Below are 22,945 nucleotides of genomic sequence, written 5' to 3'. Positions count from 1 at the left end.
ATGCTGTATTTGACAGTTTTCTTCTCCACCTTTTCCATGTCACTTGTTACCACTTTAACTGCAAGCTCTTTGTAGTGGGATGCATATATTTCTATTCTTACTTGCACTAACAGTCAAAATTTGATCAGCGTTTGCAATAACATAATGTTTATATGCTGAAGAACTATAATAAGAAATCGCTCACTACTCCTGTTGTGTGGACGGGCACATCTATGAAAATCAAAAGGAGCATGTGAAAAAATAATTTATAAATATTTGAGAGTTGAATGTATCCTGATCAAAGGCAGTGGAAACAGAGGCTGAGCCTGAAGAATTATCCAAAGTCTGCCATACTTTAACTACCAGTTCATAGCAGACAACTAAACTGTGATGAAAAAGCACAGAAACTGAGCTTTAATACTAAACATATGACCCAGCACACATAGGAAGACAGGCTGATGCATTACACTGGTTTGCTCAGAGATGATGTAACTTCACAGCAAAAACCAGATGTCAATATACGGTTTTGAAAAATTCAAGAAACCAAGAAAGCACTCGCAAATTAAAAAAAGAAAGACAACAAACATCCAAACCCAGAAGATAAATTCTTCCAAATCAAACAAGATATCCCTAATAATCTTCATGTACAGCCTGCTAGAGGTCTATTAGTGACACACACAGTGAAAATACAAATACTTCATTCTCAGACCAAAAATTCTGCAACTAAAAAAATAAATTAAAAAAATATCTATTTTTACAATGCTGCCATTTAGTTTGTATCGATGAGTCTTCTCCTAAGTGCTAGGGACCAAATTATTTCAGATTAGAAAATGATTTATTCTCTTATCAGCTACGAACTTCTTTTGACCTCTGAGTTTGAGCCAAGCTTGCTCCATGTGCCTGCAAACTCTCAGTCACAGGACTTAGGTGTTTCTCATCTGATGTGTTGCTAGAAGCCCCCTTCCAAAAAGCAGCAGCTCTGTGTCGTGCAGATGAGCGAGGGAGCTACTTACTGCCCCACAGAGCTTATTATCCCCATGTCATACAAAGCACAGCAGGTGAACCCAACAGGTAATTTCGAACAGGGCAATACTTTTTTTTTTTGGTGTAATTTACATCTTCTGGATCTATGAACATTAAATTTAAAGTATTCTCACAAATTTGTAGAGAGGAAGGAAAACTAAGGATTCTTGCTACAGTGTGCTATGAAGAAAAGGCAGAGAAGCGGAAATACATCAGTCACTCCCTGTTTGGGTAAGTTCTGTCTTTTAAGACAGACTCATAGGGCCAAATACTGCAGTCTCACTCAGGTATATCTTATGTATCAATAGCTTTGCCTCAGTAAGAACCCAGGAAAGAGTGCAGGACAATTTATATAATTGACTGGATCAGTAACTACACCTGTTATTAAGATTACTGACACAAGCGATTAAACAACTACCTGCAGTTGTTCATACCCCGCCAATATTTTGCCATTTCAGCTGATTTATCTGTGATGCATGACTGTCTCAGGCTGAGCGTTTTGGAAATGGTACAACTTTTTCCAAGAATAAGGTTAAGAAATATTAGGCTTAAAATTCTTCAAGCTCTTCCACTGAAAAAAAAACCACTCCACTGCTTCAAGCTTTGGAGGAAGGTTTGAAGTCTGGCAGCCTGGCTGTGGCTTTTGTCCCAGAGAAAAGCCTTTTGTCCTCAGATGTACCTCAAGTGAGCCCTGAGGAACAGTCTTTGCAAACTGCAGTTCTCTAAGGATGAGTGCTTGGCTTTCCAAAGTTGTTATTGTGCTTTCAGCACAGTTTTTATATGAAAGCAAGTGTTGCATCTTGATTATACTGTATTTCACCTCCACCCCATTTAAGAGCCATGTAGAACAGGAAATGAGACTGAAGCAGTCAAATGAGTCTTCAAAGAAGAGAATGCAATGAAGTTATAGACAACATACAAGTACCTTAGTAAAATATCTCCTGAAATAAAGCAAACATCAGCCCATTTGTCACCCTTGACTTGGGTAATTTTGTCCAAGTATCTCACATGCACTGCCACCTATTATACCGGCTCATTACTTCCCAGCCTTTATTGCATTTCTCCTCAAGCCACACTCCTGTGGCAGGGAAGCAGTTCTGACTCTGTCACAGGTGAGGAACCAGCAAAGTGAAGCATTTGCCCGTAGTTATGCAAGAGAGGCTGCGAAGGAACAGGCAACTCAGCCTGACTGTGCAGGTCCTGGGCCAGCCACATCTCCCAGAGCTGAGCCAACCCACTGTCAATTCACACCAACACCTCCAGAAACACCCCGCCAGCGAGTAAGAAAATACACCTCTTACCTGCCAAGTCTCCCAGTTTAAATTCTCAACTCTGCTTCTTTTTATTTTCTTCTGCTTCCAACACTGAAGGCAGGGAGGGGAAAGAAAAGAAAAAAAAACAAAAAACCAACATATCAAAGGAAGAGCCACAACTATCTCATTCAAAACCTTTTTTATATTCACTACAACGTTCTATCCTGAGCAAAAATCTCAAGGAAATGAATGAGGTTTCTCCACTCATTTTTCCACAGAACTCAGGTCAGGCCCTTAGCAAAGCTCTCCCTAAAATAAGAGATGCTGAACCTGAGAGCAAGACCTGCAGCATGAGAAGGAGACGGCGATCTTGTTAAAAGAAAAGTAAACTGAGGGAAGCAATAGGTATTAAAAAGGAAAAGATGGAGATTAGGATCCCAGTACAGCAAGAACTGTTCACTGAACTGTAGGAATACACATAACTTGAATTAATTAGAAGTCTCTACTCAGATGGACACAAACTCCCACAGTAACCTTTGGGGTCTGCAGAGGGGAAAAAGGCAGAGAGAGGGAGGTAAGTGGGAAACTGAGCCACAGTCAGCTGATATCAGTTGAAACACTGACAGCAATTTCAGTAGACTTTGGATCACACCCAAGGCAGCAGAAGAAAAAAAGATGCAGCAGGAACAGGGAAAATAACTCAGAGAGCAGGCTAATAACTCCAAGAAATATTATTAGTAGAACTTAAGAATAGCTGGGGAATTGGAAGAGGAGGGTTAGATTCTGTCTTCAGCTTCATAAATGCTGGATTGCTCCATCAAAATCAATGGAGTCGTTTTAGATTTACATCAGTGTAACTAAGAACAAAATCAAATTAAGGAGTACAGAGCAACTGGAGAAAAACCCAGAATTACTGAGCGTTCCAACACTGGGAGGCACTCAGATACTATAGTGCTGAAGGCCATGGAAGTAGATTGATTAAATGATTGATCTATCAGTATGACATTTATCCAATATAGGGAGAAAACAGAGAGCTCCAAGTCAAGACTACTAATCAGCTATTATTTATATTTTCTGCACGCTATAAAAATACAAAACAGAGACTTAATAGAATTTGTGGTAATAATAATTCCCAATTATTTCCCACTCTCGAGATTAGTTCTAACATATTTCTTCAACACTTTAAAGGTGTTTTGCAAAAGCATTTTGAAAAAAGTTTTCATAACAAAACCCCAGGACTTTCATGTTCTCGTTTAGATCATTTCTCCTTCTTTGAGTCTTACAGACTGACACCAAGCACTACAAAAACTAAACCCAGAGCCATTTATACTAGGAGACGTGCACTATTTTTCTTGGATGAACAAGGGAGACTTTCTCTACACTTCATTGCTAGTCTCATCGTGAGTTTTGTATATGGCAGTGTGAAAGTAGCAGTTTCTTTTCAACAGTTTCATGCTCCCACAAACACAGGCTGGTTTCTTTCAGACACCCACTTTCACTAATGCACTGCCATTCCTTATGTCATGTGCACTCTGCCTCTGTTCTAAAAACACAAGCTGTAATCAAAATTAAAGCTCTAACTTGAGATAATATTTCCTATCTTTTATTTACTACTTAGCTCCTTTTAAAATCACTGTAACTATCACATTGTGCCTAAGTCCTTACCACTGGGATTGCAAATGACTTCAACATTATCTGGTTTTATTACAAATAAAAAAAAATATTCTGTCTAGTCTGCCTTTCATTTCCATGTTTAGTCTGCAAAATCCACCCATTTCAAATGATACCTGCAACAAAGCTAGTCACATTTTGTGATATCTGTCACCAACATATGCATTATTTTTTTAACTTCTTAGCAGATGGCCTACAGGCACAGAGAAGAGAAGGCTACTACTACGCACCCAGGAAAATCTATTTAATCTCAAATTGTAGAGATTTATGTTTAAATAAGTGAAACAAGAGGTTCTACAATGCTGTGGAGCAGTAAGCGGAAAGCTACACTTTCCCATACAGAAGGTGAATTTGTGTTTTGTATATGTCCATTTATATCAGGGTTATGTGGAACATCGCATAACATACAAAATACTGTCCAGTTCAGCATTCTTCTATTAATTTGTGTATCACCGATGAGTGAAAAGACTTGGGTCCTACTCCAAGGTCTCATGATCCCAAGTGCCATTATTATTATACGTAAACCTATTCTTAAATACAGTTTCAGCAAGAAAACATTTTTATAGCACTTCCCTGGGAGTTACACGCACTTTGATTCCCACTTGGCTGTAGCGGGATCAGAAAGGTATGATCCAAAACACTCTGGAAGGGAACTTCAGAATGTTCCACCTGAATATTTATTTGAGTGTGTTTGCTCAACTTTACTCAGAGATTAGGCTCTTAGCTATTATTATCACATATTTATTGCAGATTGCAGGTTAGTAAATAGGCCACCATTGCATGTACCTATGATCAAAAAAATTAGAGCTCAGTGCTTTGAATGTTGCAGCATTTGTACTTGAGAGTTATCATCTGCTGCACAGAGGAAATGGAGCAGAAAACCCATCTGTATGTCACCATTTCCCTTTCTTCCATCTCCCAAAAATAAACAAATTAAAGACATTGTGAAAGGTTTACAGTAAGACCCATGCAAAACTTTCACCACAAAATGTAAAAATCCCTCATGCTTCATTACAAATCTGAAAAACAAGACAGTATTGGCAAACAACTTTCACAAATTGATTAAGAATGTTAAAACAGAAACTAAAGAAACGCTCTGAGATTGAGAAAGAACTATGATTTTAAGAAGAAATTATTTTAAGTAGAGTGTTTTCATATGTTGTGGCCAAAAGCCAGGGAAAATGAATATTTACAGAAACTGAAAGCCATCTCAATGGGCAAGAACTCTTGCAAACCAGTAACAAAAAGTACTTTACATACCTTCTCAGACATCGCCAAATTTATGTTTAATAGTAGTATAGCTTTGTCTTCAGGTGCAAACAAGCAACTTGTCTCAGCAATTGAAAAAAACCTTATAATTCAAGAGGATTTCAGAAGGTTCTGGTAATATTTCAGACTTAGGCTAGAATTTATTATACATTAGAAAAGAAACAACACAAAGCAAGCCACCTACATTAACCATCCACAAAAATAGCACCCAGCTACCTGGCTCTATTTTCATGGTCACCAAGACTTTACTCTGAAAGTAGTCACATCACTTCAGCAATTCCTCACCCAAACAATTCTGGGATTCTTGGTTTTATGTTTTTTTTCAAGACCTAGATAGAGACCTCTCAAAAGCAGAGACTGTCTTCATGCAACTTTTCCATGAAGTGCCTGCTACAGTGAGTCTTCCAGTTCCCACCTGCAGTTTCAGATGAGATGTTACAGCAGAACACATTAACATCCCTCAAGCTTTTGTCTTTTCCTTCAGCATTGACAATATGCATTTAAGGAAAGAAAGTACAAAGCTAGACACATAGAATCATAGAATCATAAAATCATCTAGGTTGGAAAAGGCTGTGAAGGTTAACCCATTGGACTCAATGACCTAACACTACCAAATCCACCACTAAATCATGTCCGTAAGCACCACATCTACACATCTTAAATACCTCAAGGGATGGTGGCTCAACCACTTCCCTGGGCAGCCTGTTCCAATGCTTGATAACCATTTCAGTGAAGAAATTTGAACTTGAACCTACAAAACCCTAGAAGAGCAGCTCGAGAGGTATAAACTACTCGGTTTACCTCAATGAGGTGTTAACACTAATAACCTGAGAATGACAATAACAGTGTTGACATTTAAACTATTTCAAGGTTTATGCACGAAAAAAACCCCAGGTTGTTCAAAGCACCATCTGATTCCCACTCCGATGTTGTAGGCACATGGCATTTGAAAGATAACCTGTTTAGCTTTGTCTCATCTAGCAAGGAAACAGCCTCACAGAGTCTAATGCAGTACAACCGCCATCCAACCATGGGAGGGATGAATACAAGTGGCTCAACAGAGTTAAAAAGTGACATCCCACTTAAGCAACCTGCATGAGTGGAGCTGATTTTGTAGGCAACCTCAGAAGGGTATTTACACCCTTTTCTACCCTTCTCTGCTCTCACTACAGTACTTGTACAGAAAATTTCTTAAATCCGATATGGCAGAACCACTAAGAATTCATTTGCACTCTGGGTGAGCTTGGCTAATGAATTAAAATGAGAACAAAAGCAAGCCACAGACTGATATATTTTTAATATCCTCGTATTTTCTCCTAATGGTGTAATTATAATTAATGTTTACTTTGTTGTATATTTTATTGTAGAGTCGTTAAAATCCTCTGGGATCCCTTTGGGATATACAGCACTATATACATGTAAGTTGTTATTATCAAATAACAATCACTGGTCATTTAAATTCTACAATAGCTACCTGATTATACTTAACCAAGTTAAAGCTCTAACAAAAAAAAATGTTTATATATCATCTAAATGAAAGATATTTTTTCCCAGTTCAAAGAACCCAAAGTTTTTTGCACTGAATATGCAAGTGCCCAGCAACACCAGCAGCTTGACCCTGCAGTACTGAAATTAGTTAGGACTTTTGCTGTAGCTTTCAATGGAGAGGTGGTAAGACACTTGGCAAAGAGTTAAATATCTTGACAATTCTACTCTTCTGAAGCAGCAAAAATAAGATTTATTTTGCTTCCCAAAATCATTTGATAGAGTATTCATCCTTACATCTAGTATTGATCCTGAAGCGTCTATAATCGTCATTTTGGCTGTATCCCCAGTTATATATACACACTGTATGTCTGAGATCCCTGAGCTTACTCTGTATTAGCTAATAAGAAGTTATGAAGAAAGCAACTGACCCTTCCTCTCTGTGGTCAGAAGTCTCAACCTCCTCCTCTTCTATAATATATACATAGGGACAAAGCCGCCAAAATATTAACCCTTAGTCTAGCGCATGAAAAAATCCATGCAACTATGAAAGATATTTTAAGATGCAGTAGATTCTAGAAGTCCTACTGTCATACTTCAAAACCTGAAAAATCAAGCAATCATCAATAAGGCATGGATATTTTATACATGCATTCTTGTAGGAGATTATTTACTTGGCTATGAACTGTTAGAAATCACATCTTCAAGCTTTGAATCTACTGGGGAAAGAACTAATTTAACTGAAAGTGTAACATATGAAAACATGACTCCACGACTTCAGGTTACAGAAAACCTTGCTTTTGCTCTCTCCTAATAAATACCATGAGATTAGGCGGGTGGGATGCAGGTAGAAACACGTCTTTTCTGTCTGACCTCTGCCAAGTCATTTCCCTTGCTTCACGTTTCTCATCTGTGGAACAGGGGTAATGACATTAGCCTCGTTACTGATTAATAGCACTGAAGATGTGTCTACATCATATTTCAATGATAACAGATCATCTTGCGTAGTATCAATTAAAAAAAAAATTAATTCCAGAGTCAATGACCCATTGGGAAGTGATGACTAACTCAACTTAAATTCAACTGCCCAGGTTAAGAACACAGTCAGTTCAAGATCCCTCCGGCAGAGATGTACAGACTGTCCCACAGGTCGTAAAGGCGTAACGGGGGCCGAAACATTTTGCTGAAAAGCATCTCTCTGTGCTGACTACAAAGGCAGGCTCAGATAACAATGTTCAAAATTTTGACCTCAGAAAAGTGCCTAATGTTAGTTAGGATTAACCTAGAGTCACAATCTTGATTTTAACCAGTTCTGAATTATTCTGAAATTTAAAACAAACAAACAAACAAATAAATCTAAGACTTGGTCCAAACTTTTGTCCTTTTCTTCCTTCCTCCCTCAACTATTTTTTTTTTAAATTGAGAAATTAGTGGGTTGATTTTTAGATGAAAAAACTGAACAACTTTATCTTCAGAAAGTAACTTCAACAATTTCCCCCACCAGAAGTATAATTATTTTCTTTCAGAGCTGATATTTCAAAACAAAAACGTTCAGTTCATGTAAAAATTGTTCCTCTTCATTTTAAATGAAAATAACTGAAGTGAGAAAAGATTGCGTATCTTTGAGAACTGGATATTAATTCTCTAAGATATGGGCTAAGATCACACTAGTTGAAGATGCCTCTCTCTAGCAATGCAAAGAATAACACTGATGATATATGCCATAGAACTTTCATATACACTTAAATGACTTCAGCGGCACTCAGTCGACTTCCGCCAGCTGAGAATCCAGGACAGAAGCCCCAGCTGAAAACAGGGCTCCCTTGTAGAAACCTCTCTATATACACAAAGCAAGAGACAGCCTTCACAATACAGTTTGCAATTTAAAAGGACTGCATAACCAAAAGATGAGAAGTAGAGATTATTATTAAAGGGAGCATAAATGTCTGTTGCAAAGTGACAGAGAAATGTGGCGAAAAGCAAGGCATGAATTTCTTGAGTTCTGAGCTCCCAACTAATGCTTCCTTTCTTAAGGTCATTTCTTGCAGTTAGGATGGAAGCAAAAATTCAATAAATTAACAATAACCAATAGTGTTTAAGTACAGTAGTCAGGCATCAAAACTCCACATATATTAGCTAACTTTGATTTTAAAGTGTTACCCACTGATCTCTCCTGCCTGCTGGAGCATGCTGTCCACAGGGTTCCTCAGCTGCAGAAGGTCATGGATGATCATATCGGTGTGCACGCACAGCTTTCCCCTGAAGTACAAGTCCTTCCATCAGCACTGAGACTGCCTGAGCCACCAGAAAGCACTGCCTTTTGTATGACTAATGTCTCTATAACGTGTCAGCAGAAGAGCACGGGGTGCTATCCATCAGTCAAGCCACAATACACCCTGACACACCAGTTAGTTAGAAGGAGTGGGATGGCTAAGTCAGGGGTGATATCTTGAGGTGGGAAAAGGATCTAGGAGGTGTGAGGAGGAAAGGAGAGAAGGGCGGGGGTGGTACGAGATCCATATTGTTGTTTCACTGGAAAGACACAGTGTGTCATAACGAATTACTGTTAATTTGCACCAGCAGTACAGTTAGATTGAGACCGGCAAGCGACGACGGCAAACAGCACTTGCAAGATCACATAATGAGGGGGCAAGGCTGCTTCACTGGAGCTGCTTCACTCAATTAGTGGACAAGGCTTTTAATGCTGCTACGCACAAGCAAAGCAATTTTGATTACTTAGAGCTAAGTCTCCATTTAGAATGAGTCAGAAGCTGAAACGGGGTTGTTTTGTTTTTTTTTTTCTTTTAATATAATTTATCTACAGAGTATTCCAATGGTAATAAGCTATCTGAAAGCTAGACACATTAGCCTCTGTTTGTGCCTAAGTAATGCTGAAATATACTTTTTAAAATAAGTTCAAATAGTATTTATTCTCACAAATAAAACAGATAAAAAGATAGCAAGTAATAAATACTATGCCAAAAGTGAAGGCCAAATTTTGCTCTTATTTGCTGTGATTCAACTCTGAAACTGTGGAAGGGGATTTTGGTAGCACAGCAAAAGTTTCAGGACAGTACATTTAGACCTAGAGCAGCAACGTGCTTTGCTCACGTCTTCTTGTGCTAGGTTTACAATTAGTGATTTGATTGATTCTGTTAGCCAAAGACCAAAACCACATTACCTCCTGAGTGGCATACAAAATGTATTTATTCATCTGTTTAATGCAGGTTTTAAACAGTTGATGTTTAGGAAGTGTGATTTGATCCCAAGAAACTCACAAAACCTGAACAAAGTCTGTTAATGTTCATTAAACATTTCTGAGCTATTTCTGCCAGCTTAGGTCCAAACCTTAGTCTCCGCTGTTGAAAGCGGAGTTGTACAAATAACTGTGCTTAAGAATACTTTTGCCAGGCAAAGAAGGCGCTCCCAGCAGTTTAAAAGTAGATCCTGTGACGAAGATGCTGCTGCCAAACTCTCCTTACCATTGTGTCTTAGGGATTAAAGTGTTAACCAAGATCAGGAGGACCTGAATTTAAATTAAACATGATTTGGAGCAAGGATCTCCATGTGCACCATATCCTAATATCTGCCCTAACCAGTGGCACATCAAGATCTACTTATCAGTCTTTCCAGTTGAAGCTCTGTATAAGCACTTACATATTGCTTAACATAGAGAGTGGGCCCCGGTTACCTGTTTCCACAGGGATCAGCCTGCTCACAAACCTACAGAATTATTCTATTTCCCCCTCCATGAATGTGTATGCATGAGTGTATGTAGTATATACAGACTAAGAATAGAATGTGAGAAGAAGAAAAATCATATTCAAGACCTTTCTTCCATTTAGGAAGAAAGAGGATAAGAACACAGATCTCCTACGTGCCTGTGAGTAGCCCTCATCATGAGGCTGTATAGTTACTGAGTCTTCTTGGAAACCCCAAGAAATCAAAATGCTTTGTTTCATATGTACTGAAATGAATCACTTTGATGTTCAAAAATTTATTTTCATCCTCATTTTGGCTAAAATGACTTATCAGATTTGACCCAAATTTCTGAAGAACTTCAGCTGCTTAGAAACTGAATTTTTGGATGCATAAATTTATTTCTGTGGAAAAACACTCTACCTAAATATGCAACATTTCAGTATTTCATCAGGATTTCTTACAAGTGGGAGGGATTTGGGGGATGTGGTGCAGTTAAGAGGAAGGGATTCCTTATCAAATAATCAAGAGATATTGTTTATCACCCACATTTCTCCCTATATCTGATCACAGAGCTGGATTTTTCCACTAGCCTCTGAAGCACCAGGTACTGCCCAGTTACCGTGGCAGGGTACCCAAACCAACAGACCAAATGTCTGATGCATTAAGGACACAGAGTGGATATAGGCTTTGCCTGAAGCACAGAACCAGGAACATTTTAAACTGCTTCATTTCTCAGCTCCAGTACAGCTATGTATGTATAATTTATTTAAGATTTGACTCGGCAGGGTAGCTGCACGCAATCAGCATATTGTTTTTGTGAAGGTTCCCCCCTATTGCCCCTTAGACAGATTTTAACTGCCAGTATATTGGCCTTTTGAATTTTTGTTTTCATAATACCATAAGCTATTTGAGTATACATTATTATACACTAATCATTGCTTGTCCATTTTTTTTTTTTTAAGTCTTACATGCGACAGCGGAGAACAAGAAACGCAATTTAGTTAGAACTTCAAAGCAACATTTCGTTATCATCCAAACTGGGGCTCTTTTAAAACCAAATAGTGAGAGAGGCATAAAAGTGAAAGGAAACCAGTCACTTACATTTGTTCTTTCAAATTTCCACCCACCTCCTCCCACTCAAAGGAGGGGCTTTATGATAATAGATAGGCTGATCTGGAGATCAATCACACATAGAGATATATTTACTGTCCTCAGATAGTCATAGTACTGCTTACATTCACATGAATTAAAGATTGCCTAAATCCTGCCTCTGAACATTTCCAAACTTTAAAAAGATAGAGATCTATATTTGAATTTCATATCCATCTCACATCTCTATAGTAGGATGAACAAAAATACCCAATTCTATCGCACCTGAACCCTATAAAAACCGGATCTTTCAAGATTTGATGTCATCCTGTGGACTTGTGTACAAAATGAACTAGCCCTGAAAAAGTAATGTAGAACAGTTCCACTCCACACTCATCCTTATTCCTTTTTGGAATGCCTACATACAGTTTAACATTGCTTTTGAAGTGGATTAAGCTAGACTCCATATGGCATTTTTAGTGGTGAAGCGGAGTGCCCACAACAGGAACTTGTTCAATGATGACCCAATACAGGGTAAGTCTGAATAAAATGCTCAGGTATAACAAGATGCTGTGTGCTTGATGAAAAAATCATAGTTAAAAGTTGGGACAAGCAAGACTGGGGTGATAGACTTCCACTTTTCGTATAATAGCTCTCCAACCATTACCAGCAGTTCTGGTTACTCCTTCTCCCTCATCCTCTCATCCCTTCCCCCATTCTTTTTGACTACACAGTCCAGCCTGGACACAAGACAACTTTTGTTAAAATTAATTTTGCTCCATGAAAAGAAAAAGAAAATAAGCGCCTCCAAACAAAATTTTAGACAGCAAATCAACATCATCTGTGACATTTAACTAAGAAACTACCCCAAAAAATCAAAAACTATTTTAAACTTTCACATAATAGGAAAAGTTCACCCAGGTGGAGCAATGGGTAGTGAAGCAGAGAACAAGAAATGGAAAAGGTTAAGGTTTTTCTGTATGAAAACGGTAACTCAAATACACACTCAGGGGGACAGTTATACATATGTTTTTGAACTAAAACTCTAACCTGGCATGATTAATTTTGGCCTTAGTTTTGTCAAAATATTGGAGTCCATATGGCACAAAGCAAATAATTTTACATTTTTATTTTAAACCCCTACGTGTTTTTCTTGTCTATTCCCTTCTCTTCCACCACACACACTGGCAGCCGCTACCAATACGCCAAATGCCAAATCAACCCTGCAAGCTGGCTGGCACAAGCACTCTACAATACTGGCACACGCTTCCCTTTGCAGGGGGATTCTCTCTGAAACCCTGTGGCACATCCAAGCATCCCTGCTTAGCAGCTGAGGACCCTGTCTATCCCAGTCACATCAGCAACAGGGTGCCTTGACTGTGAACGCGCTGCCCATTTCATTACGCTTAAATCAAATAAAACGACACTTCACATTGATTCCCCCTCCCACCCCAAAGAATCAGTCAGTGCTTCACAATATCTTTGTATCCAGCAATGGAAAAGTATTGCTGTTGCAGAAAGAGAGGATGCAAATTGCTGCAACATGAGTAAAAACAAAGGGAGAAGAAAAAAAAAAAAAAAAAAAAAAAAGACAGACATCACTCAGGCAAGCTGAGCAAACTCCTGCACCTACAGTTGGCTCCACATAACACAGATGCCTAAGTCAAACAAAAGGACATCACTCCTTTGCTTCTTGTCCATAAAGCCTTCAGTGAGCTGGAGGGAAGTCAGGAACACGGAAGGCTTTGCTGACCCTGTCAGGTTTTAAACTGGATTTGAGGCTCAAATACTAAATCATTCCCTTTGCTGCCCTTCGTATTTTGTGGTGGGGTTTTTCCCCCGTGCATGTCACTCTAATCCATGGCACAATTTTTATTTATCTTTTATACATATATTTAAAGATTTTACTTCGATATTCATTCAGAGCATAAGACAGCAGGCTCCTTAAATAAGCAGACAAGTAATACTATTTTTAGACAAAGACCCAGAACAAGCACTGGAAAATCAGGCACGCCGCACTGAACCAAAGGTGTATATACCTTATAGTTCATTTTCTAAACTTGTACATTAAGTTCATGGCCAGCGTGAATCCTGCCTCCCAGCACGATATGCACCCTCTGCAGGTACAGGAACTGTGCCTGGGATCTTCAAGACAGCCCTGAGTGCAAGATCAAAGTTCACTCGTAGCAGAAAATGGTGAATCCCTTTTCCGTGACAGCCTGTTTTGAGGGTGTTTTGGAGCATTTCTGAAAAAGGTTCATTTCTTGGGCTACAATGTGTTGCAATATAGAGGCTGGAGGAGTCTCTGGAGGGATGCTGCGCAGCCACAATTGTTCAGAGGTCCTCACACCGGCCCAACATCTACAAACAAAGAACAAGCCCACGCACTGCTCTTCCCTTAAGAGGTGGCAAGGAGCCCAGAGGACCAGACCAGCAGGAGCTGGTGATGCTGAGGAGATGGCCTGCAAAGTTTAATACTACCTGGAGCTCCCAAGGTGCTGGAGGCTCCCTGCCAGGGTACACCACCTTGCTGCAGCCCAGCAGAGAGCTGACTGGGAGCAAGTAAGCAACAACTACTTATTTGATTACTCCCTGCCACAGCATAACAGTCAATCGAGATCGCTTGATCGCAACAAAGCTGAAAAAGTTCCTCTGTAATAGGTTCACAGAGACAGGGGGAAACTTTGGTCTCCTGTAGCCATACAACACATCCACAAGACAACGGGCTGTCTGCCTCTTCCCACGTTACCAAGTTTCTGTTGGAGCAGCAACTCCACCTAACAAATGCAACTTCAACAACAGTAAAACAACCTAATAGCTTAGCGTGCCAGGGGGCTAATGTGGTGGGCCATTTAACGCTGCACTAAATAGCCCTGGTTTGATTCTCATTGCCAAGTGCTGAACTGAGAATTGCAACTGCAGGAGCAGTTCCTAATTCATTAGTTAAAGGGGGTCATTGCTCATAGGGTGGGGAAGAGGAAAGAAGAGGGGGTGGAAAATATCAGACAACTCTAAACATTCGAAGTCGACAGAAGGTTGCACTCCTGAGAGATGCAGTATTTAGCTGAAAGCCTGACAAAGCTCTGCAGCTGGGAGGCCTGTGGTGGTTTTACTCAACACTAAAAAAGTTGCCATAAGACACTTGTAACCTGTATAATAGGCTTGGTGGGAACAGGGAAGCCAGGAATGAAAGGAAGGTGAAAACATCTTGCTAATAACACTGCGGTTTTGTTTCAACTAGCCCTCAAAACCGTACACCATGCAGGCTGCCAGCACGGCAAAGCAGCAGCAAAACAAATAAACTGCCTTCCCATCTACACTTCCTAAAAAAAATGAATCCCCAAACTAGACCCAATTACAAAGGAGATAACATAAAAACTTAAAATGATACAGCAAAACAAGCCCAAATTTACAGGGTACCTCTGCAAAGGGAGAGCTTTATTCTTGAACATTAGAACCCTGAAACAACCGTTTTCTCTAATTTCTGCCATCACTCAAGATTGGCCTTGAATTACCTCCTGATAGGCCTCCCATGTGCTTGCAGATGAGAGAGTGTAATGGGGATCTGTTAATTAACTAGAAGCAAAGTTGCACGGTGGGGATCAAACACTGGATGCGTCCTAAAACTCCCACAGAGAAGATGAAATGCAGCGCAAACTTTAAAGACTTCCCGTCATTAGCCAAGACCTTGGCTGCTCCTGGCCCAGACCCCTCCTGTTTCAGAGAACAATGAGGACAATGACGGCAGAAATGAAATAGTGCAGCATGGAACAAAGGAATTAGCTATTTACCCACAGAGAGAGAAAGCAAAAGAGGGGCGGAGGGGGGGAAGGGAACTCGCCTTTTTTTTTTTTTTTTACCTAGGGTTTCTGTCTACTTTTAATTAATTTACAGCTGCCAGGGACTCACACACAGAGCACGCCCAGGAGCATTGTGTTGGAGCGCGGTGTTAATACATGTAACATCTACTGTTTACTGCCAGGCAGGAAGGAGAAGGAGCTGGGGCAGAGGGGCAGAAGGGAAGGGGGAGAGGAGATCTTCCCTCTTCACAGACACTTGAAAGAGAGGGGCAGAGATGAGGAGAAGGTTACGCTGATCTCTAACTTCTGTGAACCCACTTCCACATCAGTTATTATTCTTTAAGAGAGTTCCAGGTAGGGCAGATCACTGTGGGCAAGACTTGCGCTGGGTACTGAAATGAAGAGGGAGAGTGCTAGGACAGGGACACCCAGATGAGGTGACAGCCAGCATCGCACCCACAGCTCATCAGAAAACCAAGGGCCAGGTTTAACGGGCTTCCTCCAGCACCCCCAGATCAAGGGAGGAGATCTCAGGGTGGAGGACAAACAGAACGCTCTGCGGAGACACCCAGCCGCACTTCACTGTACGCCCAAAGCACTCGCTCTGAGGTAACAAGGCCAGCCTCACAGCAAGGCTAATTGGGCCAGGCATCGCTGCGCTGCCGCAATGGCACTAGCAGCTAGCTTCTTCAGCAATTCCATAGATAAATACTGCCCCCGACTTCACTGAGCTGAAAATCCAGCTATGGCCAAACTGTGCCTACCCCTTGGACACAAGGGCATAGCATCACACTGGGACCTTACTGGAAAGGCAACTGGATGCAAGACAGCATCCCCTGAAACAGCTAAGCCAGCATTGTAAGCCTATGTTTGAGAGACTGACTTGAGCACCAAATACTAATTTGCTTCATCTTACCTTTTATCTAAAAAAAAAAAACCCCCAAAAAAAAAACCCAAAACAAAACACCACCAACAACAACAACAAAAAAAAACCCCACAAAAACAAACAAACAAAAAAAAGCTTTGTCAGATAGCTATTTTCACAAAGCCTAAACCCCAGGATGCAAAGCAGCATTGTATTTCCATTGCAAGCCTAGAGGAAAAGGCACAGGGAACTCATACCATTCAAGGAGAGCCCTGCATTAAGACTCCACAACTCCTCCACAACTCCATCTAAAAAACTACCAGACCTCAGAAAGCAGGGTGCAGCATAAGAAGCTGAAGGGAAGAGAATAATTCTCCTGGTAGGCACTCTGAACATTTGCTTAGGCTTTCGTCTCCCTTGGAAAGGGAACAGAAGAAACAGAGGCTCCACTAAAAAATACGAGTTTGCAGCTGATCAGATTTATTCTCAGCCTAGACAGTGGCCTTAGGCAGTAACGATTTCAGTCTGTATTTTGCACATCACTGCTTTTGATAGGGAATGGGAACAGAGGCTAAGAAGTCCTAAGGCTGAACATGAGCCCCAGGTGAAGATGAAGCATTTACAGTATTTTCAGGTTGCTCAGAAGAATAGTGGTGGGGGTGTCAGTCTTTTTCAAAGGTAAGATCAAACTATACGATTATATATATGTTTTAAAACTAAGAGGCATAAACATTCAGTTTCTGGGCTACCTGTTCAGAAGAATCAGCATGTGCTTCACAGTTCAGTAAGAGAGACAAAACCTTCCAGGCTTACAGTTAACAAGACCAAAACAACAGTTAAAAAGCCCATTGTGCAGCAGGCATGTTGGGCCACGTAGAAGAGGAGCATAGAAAACTTCCCCGACATTCGGTCCAGGGCACCAAGCATGACTCACAATAGGATGAGGGCACGGGACAGCAAGGGAATGTCCTTCAATACCATTACTAGTGTCTCAGCGCTGTCCTACATGAGCTAACTCCAGAGATGGGAAATAGACATAAGGTAAAGAGAGGGTTGGGGGACTTTGCATCCTGTTTGGATGTGTTATAAAGCCAACTACACTTTCAAAGGAGAAAGTGATGTCTTCTTTTCAAGAAACATCTAACTCCAGTGCCTGATTGTTGAGTTTTCACATAACGGGCACCACTCTCTAGTGTTGCCTACATGTCACTCAATTGTAACTAAAGTCAACAAAAATATCTAGGAGTACATCTTTCTGCTCTTTCACTCTTCTCCCTTCCAGCAGCTCTTGTTCCTTCCCCCAAGGACTGCCTCTGACTATTTGAAAACACTGCTGTCATGACTTTGTGTGATTACATTGTTCTCTACTCACAAGCTCCAGATACCCACCTGGGAGCCTGAGGATGACCGTACCATTTGTGTCTCAGGCCCCGATGTGACCCACATCACTGCAGCATTCAGGCGCTGCATTGCCACCAAGCACACCCATTCTCATTTCTCTCCTTTCAAGTAATGCTGCTATATTTACTTTTGGCAGTTAGACACATATATGATCTCTCTTGCCTTTGGTTAGCTGAGAAAGCTGGGAACCAAGCCTCAGCTCCAGTTTAGTATTACTGGAGTGTCCGTATTGCTCTTCACCAACATAGGGTTCCCATGTCTACGTTTTAGCAACTGGTGTTTCCCTTGTTTAAAGCTACTGGAATTGTCTGTGCAGATAATTTGACATTTGTGTGTATACAGGCACCATGTTTTCCATTCTCATTGCACTGCTGAATCTCTGGTGATGATGAGAGAGACCACAAAGACCAAATGATCATAGGGATTGAAGGAGTTGGTGCAGGAGCAAGGAAGTCACTTCGGGTCAGAGTTGAAGCGCATTAAGAAGGCAGTTGGTGGTAAATCTGCTTATGCCAGCTGTCTTTTTGGAAAAAAAAGAGACATCACTGATTTCAAGAGCAAGCACCACCACCCCCTGCTGCCTAACTTAGAACCAAATCTTGCTCATCTTGTTTATCCAGGCAGATCTGTTTGGACCTTTACTATTGAAATGGAAGAAATCTCTTCAAATTTTATAAAGAGAGAGATAATAAAGGGGCTTAGTTTATGAAATTTGTTCAAATCTCAAGCAGAACACACAAGATTGTCGCTCTAGAGGGAAAACTGCTTTAACGTGGCACAAATACATGAGACTGTTCCTCCAAAAACAATGCAAAGTCTAAAGTGCAAAGTAGCAGAGTCCAGGTTTCAAATTCTTTGCTTTTATGCACCTCTGACAGCAAAATGACTGTGTTAGAGTAAGTGATTTGTAAAAATCTGTTTTATTAATTCATTTGGCTTATATCACTGAGAGGAAATCATCCCATCACAGAATCTGCCAAAAGGTTCAGTTATTATTAGCCTCTAAGATGCAAGCTAATTGCTTTCTGTGTTTTTCACCAAAACCAGCTGAGATCCCAAGGTTCACAAAAAGGATACTGCACATGCTCAGAAATTTGCCTGTCCTGAAGATTTTTAATTACACATTTGACGTTAGTGTGCCCCACTGTAAAATCTGTGTTATTTGCTAGGCTGGCATCTTACAGAGACTTCAGCAAGCCTTAACTCTGCACATGTCAATAGTCTTGCTGAAGTTCGAGGGACTATTCAGACGCATAAACATGTGAACTCGCCAAGCCTTTGCAAAATTGGAGCCGGACTATCACAATGAGCACTACAGACCTTGTCAGAACTGCCTGAAATTAAATCAGTTTTTAAAAGAAATATATTTAACAGAAATTTTATGGAGAAATCATTTGGTCTCCTCTTCTCTAAAAGATTATCAAAACAGATATCCAAGGACTGTAGTACTGCACAGTCCCACTAGTTATATATACCTCTTCCTTCCCTGAAGTTAGTTCAAGCCTAGAAGCGCTCCAAAAAAGTGGAGTGACTTGGCTTCTACACCCTCGTAACTCTGCTACCATCATGATTGCTTGAGTCAACAGCATCCTAATACAGTGCATTTCGAAACAAGCATTCTCTGCTCTGGTTTATTCTGGAAGCAGGACTAGGGAGAACAACACTCAACGCTAGGTCAAGGGCTGAAGTTCAGCAAGCTGAGTGTGCTCAGATGGTCAAACAAGCATCAGAGCAGGTTCAACTGAGCGACACAGCTCTAGCTGACAGTTACTTTTCACCCAAGCAGGACAAGTGTAAATAGATTAATCCCAATCAATTCCTTTTACTCCGATCGTTGATACACTTGTTGATAAGGAGTTCAAATTAGCCATAAAAACACGTGATATCTAGTACTAGTAATACAAGACAGAAGAGAAAAATTGATACAACCAAGCTCTCCAGGGAGAAGCCCAGCACTCCCATTCTTACTGGCATGCTCCAAATTATTTCTTATTCCAGCCACAGCAGTTCACCCAAACCCAAGGAGCATGTTTTGCTGGCTGGCTCAGAAGACAGCCCCTCCTTCCACTTTACATCTTGAGCCAAAACAATACTGTAAAGGTACGGAAACCAGGACAGCGTGTCGCATTTTCCCACAGCACAGACAGACAGGCCTCAGCTTTCATCTGAGGTTTTATATCACCCATATCAACCTCTTCGGTTTCAAAGAGCTGGATGACAAACTTAGAAGAATTGTCCCTCTTGGAACAAAACAGTGGAAATTTCACTAGAGGTGAGCAAACAACATCACTAAACGAGAGAGGTCCAGATTTCAGGCTGACACGCAATTTCACCCTCCTTTCTCTCACAAAAAAAAAAAAAAAAGAAAGTTTATTTCAAGCCAGTGTATCATAATGAAAAGTTTCTATTTTGACAAATACACTTTTAAACAAAATATTTGTTTCCTGACCATATCAATCAACAATGCTGCTTATAAAGCACTGCAATATATTTGCTTCAGCTACATGTTGGCCTAGAGCTCAATACAGACTTCAGTTTTCAGAGTTGTCAGCACCCACCACCTTGCCCTCTCTTAAATGCTGAAGATACACGTTAGCATCATGAACCATGTGATATATGCTCCATGCATATTACATGTATGGGGTACGTATAATAGAGTCCTGCATAACTTTAGTGACTTGTTCAGGAGCTTAATCTTAGCCTGTGTCTCATTTTTATAGGGCTGCTGAAACTAAGAAAAGAAAAAAAACACCACCACCAAAAAAAAAATCCAAAACCACTTACAAGCACGAGGAGACACCATTAAAGGCAGAGGTCTCTCACATAAGCACAACATGTGATCGGATAATATTGTCTGGATTAGCAGCTTTATAACCTAGCCAAGCCCCAGGGCTACAATTATCTGGTTGCATTAAACTGAAATCACCTGCAAAACCTCACAGTGAATGAGCCCTTGGAAGTGTCTAATCTGCTGGTTTACACTTGCAAGTGAAAGCAAAATTCAGCTATGGTGAAGAGATGAATAAACATCACAGTGCGAGATTTTCCAACTAATGGTTCTAATTTTGCTTCAGAAGGAAAGTCTTTCCGCTGCTTTTGCCTCCTGTTTCAAATACGTTCCAAATATAACAATATTATAATAAGCAAAGAATAAGCTAAAAGTCACAATAATAGTTACTACCAGTTTTCACCTGTATAAAGCTTTTCATTTCATTAGTTTTGATGCAGAAAATTAGTGAGGTCTATTCTAAGGCTGTAAGAGAAACCAGATTAGATGCACTCTGATTCCCTTTGGTCCCCACTTGGTCCATAGTCTGGAGGTTCTCAAACTACATTGTGATTTTAAAGGGACACCTTCCAAAATAATGTACTTGTTCATACTTCCATCATTTTCTCCTAGTCCTTCACCAGGTGCCACAGAAGCAGGAACAGCTGTTCCACAAGCATTTATCTATCTAGTACCTGAGATTCTTGTTCCACAAAGCTTCTACAGCCTTGCAGTCTATCAAACAACCAACCCACAAATGATCGATCATTTTAAACTCTCTGACCAGCTCTCACTTCAGGTGTTCACTTCTACCTATCTACAGTTCCTTCTGTTTATGGAGATGGACATGATGAGCACACATCACCAGCTGTTGTACATCCAGACTTGCCAGGGGTTTTGCTAGAGAAAACTACAAGTTGATGGATGGAATTATACTCAGATTACACAGTCAAGGAGAACACCACAGATAAGCTTGAAATTGTGTGGTCCTGCAGGCTGCCTAAAAGACTGAGGCTACTCTGCCCTAGAAATGGCAATCACCTGGGGCACATAAGGGGAGTCCTATATTTTAGGATAGCATATAGCCAGTGAGCTACCTCTCAGCCTTCTACATATCTAAGAGCAAAATACACTTCTTAAAAGAAAATTTTTACATAAGTCATGTGGATGGACACCTAACATTCATCAAGTAAGGGAGAGCGGTGTGGGTTTGCTACACATCATAGTACAAGCAGCTCTGCTAAAAAGCCAATAAAAAGTCAGTAATTACAAAGAAAGTGACATTTGAAGAACCACCCAGGTACTACTGTGTGAGAACTAATGGTACTATTTTTACTGGTGATCTATGCAAAGCTTTAGCTCCTCTAGGCTGGAATATGCAAGTGGGAAGAAACTTCTAAGTTAATTTTTGTGCAAAGTTGAGAGACAATCTGGAAGATGTTCTTTAAAACTAACAATGAAATTTGAAATAACTTAAACTGAACTAATTGATTTTGGATTTTATCCACGTTGGAAGCTATTTTCTGATATAGTGGTGGGGAAAAATGTTTAACGTGGATATGACTGGTAAATGCTACTACACTTTTCTACTAAAACCATTTTTTTGTGGTTGAAAATTAATTTCTTGTCTGAAAAGTATTAAAATAATTTCCTTTTAAAGGAGGTTTCACTAGATTGCTACCCTATCTATACTGCACCATCCAGTTGTGTATTTATGTCATGACTTGCAAAAGCTTTTCAAGGCACTACTAAAATGTGCTTTGAACAGATGGGGAAAGGTAATGCATGCCATTCTGTCAGCACAGACACATGCCGATTCTGACGCAAAAAATGACATAGTAGTATATTGATTTTACATACATTTCCATATGCTTAAATAGCTTTAGACTGCATGTTACTGAAGCATTTATTTTAAGATAGCAACACCATTTAAACTTAGGTTTTTTCCATTTATTTTCTTGTTATCAGAATTCATATCTCATTCCAAATATATCTGGTTGGGAATGTAGAAAACAAAGAGGGGAAGGGGTGGGAAATCAGTCAATCTTCCTATCAACCAATGTATTGAAAAAACAGATAACTCCTAAACCATAGGAGGCTTCAAGAATGTGGGTCATCATTGCTGCCTAAATGATTTTCTGACTACTCTAACCCACCTCACATCTTCCTCATAGTCTTTGGTGTGCTGAGACCTGCTTTCCTCAGGTCCACATATTCACACACTCCATTTCTTACTCCCCAAATGAACATTCTTATTTCCTCACAATGGCCATTTGCTACCTCAGTAAGGCAGAAAATGGAAAACTCTAATTTATTCTCTACTGAAAGGCTCAATGCTTGCCCAAGGAAGGGTATGTCTGAAGCAAATAACAGGCGCCCGTCACCGCAGGGAAGAGCCATGCTCCTGCTGCTGCGATAAGTTACACTCCCAACTTCACCAAAAGCCAGTGTTGTCCCTCTGCTTCTGCCAGGCACTTATTCAATTTTATTTCTCTTCCACAGTTCAGTACTACTCTTTGCCTTTTGCTCTCTCTGTATTTCTGACCTGAACTCTAGGAGGAAAATAACACATCTCATCTAGACTAGAAAGGAACAGTTCAGTTTAGGTCAAGCTTAGCTAGCTAGATCCTCAGCTTACTCT

The 22,945-nt window shown here is 40.3% G+C and overlaps 1 protein-coding gene across 4 annotated transcripts in view; it reads right to left on the bottom strand.

Annotated features, from left to right (window-relative positions):
• SOX5 (SRY-box transcription factor 5) overlaps positions 1-22,945 on the bottom strand; it is a 649,375-nt gene that overhangs the window by 453,286 nt on the left and 173,144 nt on the right. For all 4 annotated transcript variants that reach the window (XM_086756526.1, XM_086756522.1, XM_086756506.1 and 1 more), the window contains one exon: positions 2,304-2,366. The gene's annotated coding sequence lies outside the window, so the exon portion shown is untranslated. The remainder of the gene's footprint in view (positions 1-2,303; positions 2,367-22,945) is intronic.

This window comes from Chlamydotis macqueenii, chromosome 1, assembly GCF_036417535.1.
Source record: "Chlamydotis macqueenii isolate bChlMac1 chromosome 1, bChlMac1.mat, whole genome shotgun sequence".
Taxonomy (NCBI): domain Eukaryota; kingdom Metazoa; phylum Chordata; class Aves; order Otidiformes; family Otididae; genus Chlamydotis; species Chlamydotis macqueenii.
Note: the sequence above shows the minus strand (reverse complement) of the source record. Positions and strands in the feature narration are given on the sequence as shown.